The following is a 13,592-nucleotide window of genomic DNA, read 5'->3' on the forward strand; positions in this document are numbered from 1 at the left end:
TCGATCCAGGGACTCCAGGATCATGACCTGAGCCGAAGGCAGTCGCCCAACCAACTGAGCCACCCAGGTGCCCCAATAGTGTTTTATTTCTTTTTTTTTTTTTAAAGATTTTTTATTTATTTATCTGAGAGAGAGAATGGGAGACAGAGAGCCTGAGAGGGGGAGGATCAGAGGGAGAAGCAGACTCCCCACTGAGCAGGGAGTCCGATGCGGGACTCGATCCCGGGACTCCAGGATCATGACCTGAGCCGAAGGCAGTTGCTTAACCAACTGAGCCACCCAGGCGCCCCTAGTGTTTTATTTCTTAATCATGGTGATAGGTACATATGTTTTTGTTATTTTTTAAATCCTTAACAAGTCTGAGGTATTTAATAATTATTTTAAGATTTGGTTATATTTTACATGTTTTTAAAAAATTTTTTTAGTTTGAGCATAGTTGACACACAATGTTACATTAGTTTCAGGTGTATAACGTACTGATTCAACAAGTCTGTACATTATGGTGTGGCTCACCACAAGTGTGGCTACCATCTGTCTCCACACAACGCTATTACAATATCATTGACTATGTTCTCTGTGCTGTGCCTTTTATTCCCATGACCTATTCATTCCATGTAATTTTACTAGATATTGCCAAATTGTCCTCTTGAGGGCTACTGTACCATCATCCATTTCCACTGCAATTAACCAGAGTTATGTATCACACTGCAGTCTGAGCAACAGAGTATGCTGTCAAGCCTTTGTCTTTGCTAATAAATTGTGATACACGCATCTATATATCTGTGAAGTCATCACTGTAATCAGGATCATGAACATACCTATCACTCCCAAAAGTTTTGGGGGGCCCCTTTGTAATACCTGTTTCCCATTACTCTTCACCCTTCCCCTTCCCATCAGGCAATCACTGATCTGTTTTCTGTCGCTGTGTATTATTTTGCATTTCCTAGAATTTTGTATAAATGGAGTAATAAAGAATATTTATAACAAAGAGTCTACCCTGCCCACACACAACCTTCATCCTGGCTCCATCCCCAGCCACAATAAAAGCCAGAGCCAGTCATTCATCCTGGTACTCCCAGGCAATCTTTGGAGCTGGTTGGAGCCTACCTTGTCCGCCTCCCCGAAAGCCTAATGACTGATAAATCTCTTCACACTTCCTTAATGTGTGTGTAGCAACATCAGTCTTGACATACAAATAAAAGTTTGGGTGAGGGTCTGTCCTGCCTCTAGAGTGAACACAGTAATTCACTGGAGCTGTGACCAGGATGTGTAGATGGTCACCACCACCGAGATCTTTCTTCTGTTGCTTTGGCGTGCTGCCTACTAGCAAGCATGCACTTTCAGCTATTGCTTGCCAGCTAACATGCTCTTTGGGCTGTGTCCATGCTTGCACTTTGAGTTGTGCAACGCTCTGCTACATTTGCCAGGTCCAGTGAGCCTCTGTCATACAGGAAACCAACCAGAGTTACAAGTTATAATTGGCATTAAGAAACCTGTGTAAGGGATTGGGCCCTCCTTAAAGTGACCCTGGTCACATATTTCAGCCTGGACTGATTGGTGTGTCTCAGATTGAATTAGGTGTCTCAGGGGTATTAGCTGTGACCGATGCCAAGCTCAGAGGAAAGACGTGCCCTGTCGCCACCGGTTGTGTCTCAAGCAGGCGCTGGCTTCTGTGTAAAGCGTGCTCGGGAAGGACTGGCAGCCGGTGCAGCACGGGAGCCCACGGCTGGCGCTTCTGCGGAAGGAGAGCTGGGACCGTATAGCAGTTTTGTGGTTGCTACATACGCCTGTATCATCAAGAATGATCCCGATCCGGGTTATGGGGGGACCCTCATGAAGCGAAGGGCTTAATTCAACCATTGCATGGGGAAGGACCCTAACATTGACAGTTCTTATCTGGGACTCTCAAAAAGGAAGAGCCATAAATAGCAGTAGCACCAAAAAGCGGGGGAGGGGGAGTAAACCCAGATTATGAGGGAAGGAGGCAAAAAAACTGAAACAGAAGTCCACATATTCACCCAATTAGAAATCTAAATCTACTAAAAGTTTATACAACAAAAAGCAAAGAGTGGTGACTGACCTTTACACATTTACAACACAGGTCTGAATTAACTTTACATCTGCCAGCAGGTACCAACTGGCAAATTTTCACAATCTTAATGCTAGGGCTTATACTACTTGGGGTTCCCTCTAAATTAAAACAAAGTACTTTGTATAATTTTAGGGGAGTTATTGAACATAAAATAGAAGACAAAGAGGCATGCCACATCTTAACCATCAAAAGTATTGCCTTTTTAATTCCTCGTGGTCATAGCATCCACTGCCCTAAAATATCCCATAATGGGCATAGATGTTCCAACCCATTAAGTAGTAAATTTAAATTGCCATTTATAAAAGACTTGACAAAGTGGAAACCCATGTATTTTCTCCTCCAGTTAAGACAGTTAATACAGCTGTATTAGTTTCCTATTACTGTTGTAACAAATTACTACAAACATATTGGCTTAAAACAATATAAATTTACTATCTCTTCTGGACATCAGAGTCCTAAATGATCTTCACTGGGCTAAAATCAATGCATTGACAGGATTGCATCACCTCTGGAGACTCTAGGAGAGAATCGTTTCCCTTACCTTTTCTATCTTCTGGTGGCTGCCTACATTGCTCTACTCACGGCCCCTCCCTTCATCTTCTAAACCAGCAGCTGTGGCTTCAAATCTCTCTTGACTGACTTCTTACCTCCCTCTCTTATAAAGGCCTAGTGATTAGATTACAGTGGGCCCATCCAAATAATCCAGGATAATCTTTCCATCTCAAATCTTAATCACAGCCGCAAAATTCCCTTTTGCCACATAAATAGCATATTCATGCTTCTGGAGATTAGGATGTGGACATCTGTAGGGGGCCATTATTCTGCCTATCACAGTGGTCCACTGTAAAAAAGGGCTTTCAGGATTGAAACCCATTATATAAGACCTATTTAGAGGAGGGGTAATGCCCCCTCCCCCACATTTAATCCATTTTCAAATTTGGCCTGTTCTTAAACTAGGAAAATATGCATGGCACCTCCTGGTGAATTACCTCAACTTCAGTGCTCTGGTCCCATCCAATAAGGATCACAAACCCAGTAATATTGAAATGACTGACCCTCCAGGCAGCAGTTGATCAATATTTTACTGTTACAGATTTGGCTAGTATGTTGTGTTTAGTGCCTGTTTCAATAGCCTCTCAGTAGTAGTTTGCCTTTACCCCAGGGCCATGATACATCTTAACCAGGCCCCCAGGGCCATGATACATCTTAACCAGGCCCCTAGGGCCATGATACATCTTAACCAGGCCCCTAGGGCCATGATACATATTAACCAGGCCCCCTAGGGCCATGATACATATTAACCAGGCCCCTAGGGCCATGATACATCTTAACCAGGCCCCTAGGGCTATGATACATCTTAACCAGGCCCCTAGGGCCATGATACATCTTAACCAGGCCCCTAGGGCTACGATACATCTTAACCAGGCCCCTAGGGCCATGATACATCTTAACCAGGCCCCTAGGGCCATGATACATCTTAACCAGGCTACCCTTAGAGTACCTCAGTAGCCTTGACGTCACTTACAATCAGTCTTTCTAGGCAAGATCAATTGCATCCATCTTTCTCTAGGAAGACAGGTAGGGACATGACAGTGAAGCCATCCTATCCTCCTCTGACACACATTCAGGACATTACAAATACTCACAAAGGAGGTCAATGAAAAGGAATGGGCCATTGTCTACATATAATAGTAGGCCCAACTACCTCAGTTAAGTTCCTAAAATTATTTTGCCCAGTCATCCTCTTGAATTATCAGAAAAAAATTTCCAGCTCAACCAAGATAAAATGAATTTTTCCACACTAAGAAACATCCAGGGTCTGTTTGCTCCACTAAAATTACAAATGGAGTTCAAGGCAGTGCAGCAGGTACAGCGTCTTCCATTTCTTCCAAGCTCAAACCTTTCACTGGATATTTTGAGGGGTAATGATGAGACTATTGGATTTGAAGATATTCTTAATGACCCGTCACAAAGTGAACTAATGGGAGAACCACACTTGATGGTGGAATATAAACTCGGTTTACTGTAATCTGTTGTGCTGTTCCTGAAAATAGAGGGGCTGCATGTTGTTTATAGTCATCTTTTTACTATAATTTGATGTACACAACATTAAAAGTACTGACACATGAGAGTTTACCCTAAAAAAAAAAAAAAAAAAAAAAAAAAGTTCCTAAAATTATTTGGCAAGCCATAGGCTTCTCCATCCCTGACACTGTCAAGACACAGCTATTGATTCTGAACACCTACAATGTGAAAACAAGCCCAATATCTTTTGTCTTCTTGGGTTCTGGAGGCAATGTATTCCTCAATTACAAATTTTACTTAAGTCCATCTGTTACATGCAGATCAGTCCAACCTGAATGGGGTCCCACCCAACAAAAGGCTCTAAAATCTGTTAAAATTGAAATACAAGGGCACTCCCATTAAGTACCCCAAGAGAGTCCTTCACTACTGAGGTTTTACCAACCTTTTTCATGCCTCATAGTCTCTGGACCATCATGATGGCCGTAAGTTGCCTATTAGCTTGTGAGGCAAGACACTGCCCTCCTTAGCCCCACAGTACACACCATTAGAACAGCAACTGCTAGTCACATCCAGGGCTTTTTTGGAAATAGAGGCTCTCACAAAGAGTCTGTGATCCTTTATACCCAAATAGGGCCGCATCATGGAAGCAGCTCTTCGGCACCACTATCGAGGCCTCCTTGCTATAATATGGAGCCAGGCTTGGGACCTCTGGTGTATCCCACCTGTAGCAGAATGGTCTCCTCATCCTCAGTTTCTTCCCGTATGTCATGTGCTGGAGGAGGCCACCCCTTGTCTAGACCCCTTGACTACCTGGGCATCTGCTTAGGATTACCTGAGTAAACAGCAAAGTAAGTGTGTATATTTTGTGCATGTCACCATCATCATATGTGGAACTTGCTGGAGAGGATGCTTTTCATTCCTTAACCCAGATGTTCATGATCAAAGATGGACACAAGGGTCAGCACAATTAGCTAAACCTCAGGCAGTCATTTTAGGATTGAATGGCTTGGCTAACAACTGGCCCATCTGCACATTTTTATGGACTCTTGAGCCACTGACAAAGGTTTGGCCGTATGGTCCAGTCAATGGCAGCAACAATGTCTTATACGTAGTTGTCCTCTTTGGGGTAACAAATTCTGGGAATCTCTTGCCTTACAGATACCCAGATATAAATGAAGGTCACACATATCTTTGTACATACTAAAGCCAGAAGACAAGGCCTCACCAAGACACTCCTTACCGCCTTCAGAATTCTGCATATTTATAATGACTAAGGCATTTCACTTTTCAAAATACACAATACGGAGCTTCCAACAAGGCATTTATTAGGATTTTCACCTCCCTTACAGGTCTCAGGCTCTTAGCATTAAAAAATTAGTATGAGAATTCCCATATACCCTTCACCCAGCTCCACTAATGTTCACGTGTTATATGATCCATGCTATCACAATGAGGAAAATAACATTGATAGACTATGAAAAACCAATTTACAGACCTTACTCCACTTTTGCCAGTTTTTCTGCCAATATAATTTCCTAGTCCACAATCTAATCCATAATCACACATTGCATTCAGTTGTCCTGTCTCAGTCTCCTCAAATCTGTGACAGTTTTTGTTTTAATGACCTTGATACTTTTGAAGAAAACTGGTCACTTATAGAATGGCCCATGTCTTAGGTTGACGTTATGCATTTTGGCAAGTGTACCACAGAAGTGATGTGCCATTTGAGAAGCATCTCATGGGGTGGTGGGGGCGGGGAGAGGGTGATGTTGATATGATGATATGTCTAATCACTGGCAATGGCAGTGTTAATCTGCAATATTTGGTTAAGTTTGTGGCTGGCTGCCTGGTTTCCCCACAGTAAATTTACTATCCATTCACTTTGTAATTGTTAAGTATCTTGTGGAGAGAAAGTTTGAGACTATCCAAATGCCCTGTTTTCCTTTTCTTTTTTTTTTTTTTTTTTTTGAAGATTTCTATTTATTTGAGAGAGAAAGAATGAGACAGAGAGCATGAGACGGGATAGGGTCAGAGGGAGAAGCAGACTCCCCGCTGAGCAGGGAGCCTGATGTGGGGCTCGATCCTGGGACTCCAGGATCATGACCTGAGCCGAAGGCAGTTGCTCAACCAACTGAGCCACCCAGGCGCCCCCAAGTGCCCTGTTTTTCATCATCCACTACTTTTAACACCGAACAATGCTTCCCTGTCTGCAAGTTTTTGCAGTGGTATTTATCTAATGGCTTTCTTCCCTATTTTTAATATTAATTCATTGAAATTCAACTATATGATTTTCACTGTTTATTAACTTATTTATTTATATTAGTACAGATTCATATTTATTTATTTTGTTGCTCAAATTGTCCCAGCGTTGTTGATTCAGAGCTCCTCCCAAATTAGATGATGTCTATTTTTGATGTCTCTACTATTTTTTTTCCTGACTTATTATACTTTATTATTGCATTTATCCGGTAGGATAAAAATCTTTCATAACCTCTGCTGGGGGTCATGTTATACACTCAGCCAATAAACAGAAACATTTTAAAATTAAATGCTTTAGTCATACTTATTACATAATCATCTGCCCTTTTTGAAGAGGGAGATTCAAAGACATAGTTGATTCTTCTATAGTCACAAAGGTAATTTTTATCTAACTCAGAAATAACCACTTTCGGGCGCCTGGGTGGCTCAGATGGTTAAGCGTCTGCCTTCGGCTCAGGTCATGATCCCAGGGTCCTGGGATCGAGTCCCGCATCGGGCTCTCTGCTCCTTGGGAGCCTGCTTCTCCCTCTGCATCTCTCTCTCTCTGTCTCTCATGAATAAATAAATAAAATCTTTAAAAAAAAAAAAAAGAAATAACCACTTTCTCTGAATGGGACTGCAAATTAACTGGACCAAGTCAGAAATAAAATAAATCCCCAGAGTTTTTGTATCTCTACAATTCTAACTAATTAATACTTTTCTTGTGCTTTTAATGTTATACTAAAGTTTTGTGATTCTGTAAGTGAATCTCTTTAAATGAAATTCTGAGTCTGAAATTTCATCTAAAACAGATTATTCCATCTACATTATATATTCATAGTGTTAAACTCAATTAAGTATATAATTCAGGTATCTTTGGGAAGAAGTAAAATTAAGTACTATAGACATGAAGTAAACATTTCCACATTTGTGGATATTAAAGCTTAAGATAATTTTGAGGAAACGGAATGAGACACCAATTGAACTGTCTAAACTAACAACTCATATATTTAATATAAATAATCAATACATTATTCTAGATCTCCTCAGCTATATGCCTTTTTATACTTTGCTTAAGAAAATGGAAACTAATTGTTACTAAACTTATTTTATAAATATGCTTACATACATGTATTTGTTTTCATACATGTATTCTTTTTTTTTAATTCATTACTTCAGATTTATTTTCCACTTTAAAGATGAAACATACTTTCAAAAAAATTGGCATTATACTAAAGTGAGAAAAAATTAAAAATAATTGTGCAATCATCAAAATAAAAAGAAATTCAACATTTTGCTGAATTTCCTTTTTTGAACACACATATACAATTTTTATTATATGTATTATATTCTGATTTTACCAATCTTTAAACAATGCTTTGAAATTTAAAGAAAAAGTAATTATGGAAGAATATTTAGATAATAATTATTGTGAAGATCAGAATTCGGTGGCTAGGATTCTTTTTTTTTAAATACATGTATTCTTAACCCTTTATTGAATGTCTGCTTCAGTTAGATGACATTAAAATGTAAATTTACCAGGAGTTTCTAAGAAGTTTGTAAGAATATGAAACATAGAAAATAATTTGGTTTTTAGCTACTTTTAATCTATCTTGATTTTTGTGAAGCATCAATTTATATGGTAAAGTTCTATACAAGCCCAGCTTATCAGTCCATATACTTTCTTTGTGGATTTTTCAAAGTCTATGAGGACATGACCTCTGTCTACTTTCTGAATAAAAGAAAACAAGGGGAATAATAAAATTTTAACTCCCTTCCTAGAAAAACAGCAAGGGAATCATGAGATACAGCCACAAGGTGATAGAAGGCAGTGAACCATTGAAACTGCATTGTGCAATTTGCATAGAGCTGTCAAGCGAACTCACTCAGAAGTGAGTACAGATGGTAGGGAAAAAAGGCTTTATTTCATGGTTTAAAAACAAAACAAAAAAAGAACTCTTTTTTTAAATGATAATTGAAACAGAGGGGTAAACACAGAGTTAACAATATTAAAATCATGGTTAGTAAATAGTGATCACCACTATTTTTAACAGTATTTTCAGGATATATAAAACCAAGATCAGTATCCTAAGGGACATACCAATTTGAGTGTTTGAAAAAAAAATTAATTTTAAAGAAGGAACTATACATGAACTTAGAGATTTGCACTGGCTTCACTGTGGCCGGTCACCTCAGAGGTCCCAAGACACTGGAGTAAGCTTCTATAACACTATTATCAGTCTCGAGTAGGATATAGTCACTTCTGAATCAAAGGTCATCTGGTTTTCATATGGATTTGTCCAACCATCTCCCTACCAAATGTTAACTGCACAATTGCTGAAATCATGGGTTCTTCATCACCTCTCCTGGTTGAGTTCCAGGTCTATTTCAAACCGAAATTAAAGGTAGAGGGCAAGTAATAGTAGTAGTATTCTTCTACTTGAGCATGTTCTCTCAAAGTGGAGACTCTCAACAGCTATATTTTTGGTAGTTGGTTGGTCAGCCTGTTTATTTCTAAGATCAGTTTGGAAAAAGCAATGTGCAAAAAAACTGAGATCCATGTAACAGGTAGTCAGAAAGAGGTGTCATTGTATGTGACAGTCCCCCAATTGGCCCTGGGCCATCTTATTTCTCTGGCTTGTTTTCCTGATGTCTCTGTAATAACAAATCTATTATGGATTATATGTTCAGCTTAGACTATTTTTTTTCTTGTAATTTTGCCAGACAAAAGAAGATATAATCACAAAATATGCTGGAAAGAACCTTAAAAATATTTTATGCTAACTTCTGATGTTACAAAAGTGAAAATTCAGGTCCAGGTAGGACACATGACTTATCTAAAATCCTATTTCTCCTTGTATCAGAAAGAGGAAAAGCAAAATCTCCTAACTCACACTCTGAGGTTTTAATTTTTTTGTTGTTGTTCTTTCTTTGAATTTTCAACTCTAATGCTAAAAGAAGTCTCTACTATTTTTTAACCACTTCTTTGGGTTGGTGCTTTAGGCCCATCTTGTATTTTCCTAGCTCTGGATTCAACATTTTTCTAAGAAGCTCTATTTCTTTTCATTAAAGAATAGTATTTAGAAACCAAGATATAGCTATTCGGTGTGCTTGTTGCTTCTTTGTCATTGCTTTTAGGTCCTTTTAGCAGACAGAGGTAGGAAACATGCATATGTTTATTAACACGTTCACCTGTATCCATATTTGTGTATCTATTCCTCTATGTATTAAAAGCCGTAAGTTAGTACTGATGTCTCTCGTTCTAATCTAACACCATGAGGTTCACTCTAGCTTCCCCCCCTCCTTATTTGTAACCAGATATTAAAACATTATAAAGCTATATAGTAAGACAAGTTGATCAGTCATCTTCCTGAAGTCTCCAATTGTTAAGAGTTTGGAGTTAACTCCAAAACTGAGTTACAGTTTTTACTCTATAACAGTTAAAATGGAAAACTCTCTGTTTCATTTTTGTCTAAGACTCCAGAGATGGAGATTAATAGGTGTCAAAATTTTAAGATATAGTCATATGATGTAATATTATACAGTGAGTAAAAATGTTGTTTACTAAATAAGTGACAAGGAATACTTTTTATTGTATGACAGTATGGCTTAATATGCTAGTTGTTAAAATTTTCTATGTTATGTGCATATTCTATTTTCTAAACTAGAGATTATTTAAAATAGGAACAAGAGCCCTGCTACATGACACAGTCTCCCTGCCAAGGGTGGTTCCCTCAGCTCTTTTAGCTGATGCCTCTGATATTGATGTTTATTCCTAATTAATTCCTAATTCCTAATATTCCTGATTAATATTCTTGGCCTGGTATTTCTTAATCAATTTTAACTTCTAAAATTAAAAAATTTTTTAATTTTGACTTTCCATACAGGTTTTAGAATTCCCATGCCACGCTCCCACTTCTCTTTCACCCAGCAGGTTATTGGTTAAACCCAGTAGTATACACATAATTATGATTATACACTGTGAAGACAAGTGACACATGAAGTTCACAGTCTTTGAAGTAGAACTTTTTCCTGAAGTTAATTGCCATGTTTTTTGAAAAACCCTTCCACGTATTTATCACTTAATTTTACTAAGAGTCCAACAATACTGTCATACGCCTATCAATAATATTTTCCATACAGCCACATACATTAGTTCTTTGTTTTTTCTCCTGAGACCTTTCTTACAGAGCCTTCTGCCTTGCTCCAAAATGGAGGGACTTAACTGACATTTGGCTGCTAGGAGTTATTTTTACCTAGATGTCACTTTTGCGTATCATACTAGAACTTGGCTTCAATAACCCCTGTCTGTGATGCTTCCTTTGGGGGGTGTAGGGGTGGGGAGGGAGTTAGGGAGCCCTATGTCTTCTCATGCATTCTCATTACCTCCAGCTTGTACTCTACTAGCCCCACCCCCTAAGATGAGGAAGGCTATGAGAAGCCTGTGGCAGACCCAAATTAAATTACACATAGGTGTGACTACCACTCATGTAACCCTAGCATTCAGGACCTAACATGTTTGGATACAAAATATAAATCCTAACCACAGTCAAGCCATTATTACACAGTGAGCCTCCGTGGTTGGCAATACTATGTGCATATTGTCACAATACATTGCCAAGAGGAGTTAATACTGTCCATGATTCCATGAGGAGAGGAAACCTGGAAACTCTGAGTTTGGAACTCTCCTGGACTCTACCCTATACTTCTCTTCACTTGCCTGATTTTAATCTGTATCTTCTCTGTATAAGCCACACCCATGAGTGAGCTCTGTTAGTCCTTCTAGTGAATTCCTGAAACTGAGGGTGGTTTTGAAGACCACTGTCACAAACTTACAAATGGTGTCAGAAGCAAAGGGAGTCTTGGACTGTGCTCTAACTCTGCAGTTGGTGTGAGAAATGGACTTTACTAGAAAGACCCTGACAAACTTAAATGTGTAGTTTGAGAAGAGAAAGGAGGAGTGAGAAATGATAAACTTTTCTTCCTGGGTGACCATAGGGTCACCTACAGTATTGAACTATAGCTGTGTTGTGATCAGTTACTCGAGGTAAAAGTTACCAATGGGATTTAGAAATGATGGATCTAACTGCCAGGGAGTTGGCTCACTGTATGCATAAGGAAATGCAAAGTAACAAGAAATAACACAATCCCTTTGTTATTGTGGCCCTGTGATAGTTATAATAAAAGGAAAGGAAAATGTTGGCGTAGGTCCTAATGCTGGGCCAACCTTACTTAGGTTGTGGCAGGTCCAAACTACATCCTCTAGGCTCAGAGCTGCTGCTGATGGGAAAAGTTAAAATGAAAATAAGAACAGTGTGGGCCAACCTCGAAATCTGCTGGTCGACGCTATAGCTGTTAGCCTCAGGGCTGCTACCAAAGGGAAAGTCATGCTAAACAACAGAAAACTATGGAAGTCAGAGTGATTTTTAGGAGAATGGGGAAAGACAAAAGGGGAGAACTAGGCCCAGCTTTAAATGGTTGGAGACCTTTAAATGTTAAGAAATGGGATGAACTGATGGGGAAAAGCAAAGGTCTTAATGTAGCACTCTTAGAGGCTGGGTAGACAGATGGGGAGTCCCTGTTAGTCCCCAACTTTGAAAGGTCCTATACAAACCTACTTTATTTACTCTAGTTTGGAATAATTTAAAAAGCTAAAAGGCAGAGTGACAATGAGAAACCTGACTTTGGGGTGATGCTCCTACAATCTAATCAGTATACAGATTGACAAAAGGGCCACCATCCTTTGGCCTAATCCCCAGCTGAGGATCCAAAGACCATATGCACAGGAGTGGGAAAATGGTCAGGGAGTAAGAAGAGACTTTTCTGGAACTTGTCATTGGCATGGCCTGATAAACTGTGATGCCAAACCTGTTGGTGAAGTCCTAAGGGAAGCTACATTCAGGTTGGGAGGATGTGGGAATGCTGTGTTTGAGGGTATTAAGGTGACAGTTTGGGTAAAAACTGGAATATTTCAACAGATTTTGTATGAAGTGTTTATATCTTGTTTATCTGAATAAATTATGGAAGTAGATATTATATCTGACTAGGGAACATTTCACCTACCTAGTATTGTAGAACAGAAGGCACATAAACCTGCCCAGCAACTAAGATTACCCAAGCCCACACAGATTATTAGTTTGATAGACTGGAATCACCGACCGAAAAAGAGATTACCACATTAAGTAACGCCCTGTTAAAGCCAGAGTGCTGGTGTGGACAGATGCTCTGAACAGTCACCCTGTATGGAGCACAGGCTGAGGCTTACAGCAAAAGCCAATGGTGACTTCTGGGGCTTTATACCAGAAAATTTCCATTTGAGAGACAACTACTAGCTTGCTATTAGACATTAATTAAAACTGCCCCTATTACTGAAAGACAGAAAATAATTCTGAACCCTAAAATACTCTTCATATTTTGCGTGATGGAGGGCAGTATCCAAAAGAGTTCCATACTAAAATGGAAATAGTTTGTGCAGAAACAGTCTACCAGGGAAATGCAAAGACATATTTATAATATTCACAAGCAGATAGCCGCTTTTTCTGAGAACCAACTTTGGAATCACCTGAGGAGCTTCCTGATCCTATTGCCACTGGACAGTGCCCTGTAAAGAGCTTTCTATAGACTAACAAAGAACTACTTAGTGTATGGATGACAATTCTATGGCGAATGGACAGCATCTGGTTTGGAAAGCCACCACACTAGGACTGACTGATAGAAAATCTGTTTGAAAAAGTAAAAACAAATCAGCTCAGTAGACCAGTTGTGTGCTATTCTACCCTAGTTTGGGTTTTTATCAACTCATGAGTAGTGGCTCATGGTCTGGCTATATAGTTAGACAGATGTGCAGTAGAAAACTGGGCCATTAAAGGGATGCCTACATGGGTCATGACCTTATGGAAGTTTAGGAGGCACATTAAAATAGGTCTCGTCAAAAACCATCAGAAGAATCTTCATGATGAGAAGGTGACTGGAACTGTCAAATGGATATCTTGGTGTGCTCACTTGAAGTGGCCACCCGAGTGCATGAAACAAGTGGAGGTGGGAGAGCAGAAGCAATACAGAGATGCCTGTAGGAAGGCCCCACACAAAGCTGGAAAGTATATGAAACTGGATTGGTACTTGCAGCTCTGGGTGTCTATGATTACATTTCCTTCCCCATCACCTCAGCTTTCTTTATTCCTATCTGATGTAATGATTCTGGGACCAGTCCTGAAACTCTGTTTGTTGGAAGCAGGGA

This window comes from Phoca vitulina, unplaced genomic scaffold (assembly GCF_004348235.1).
Source record: "Phoca vitulina isolate PV1807 unplaced genomic scaffold, GSC_HSeal_1.0 scaffold104, whole genome shotgun sequence".
Taxonomy (NCBI): Eukaryota; Metazoa; Chordata; class Mammalia; order Carnivora; family Phocidae; genus Phoca; species Phoca vitulina.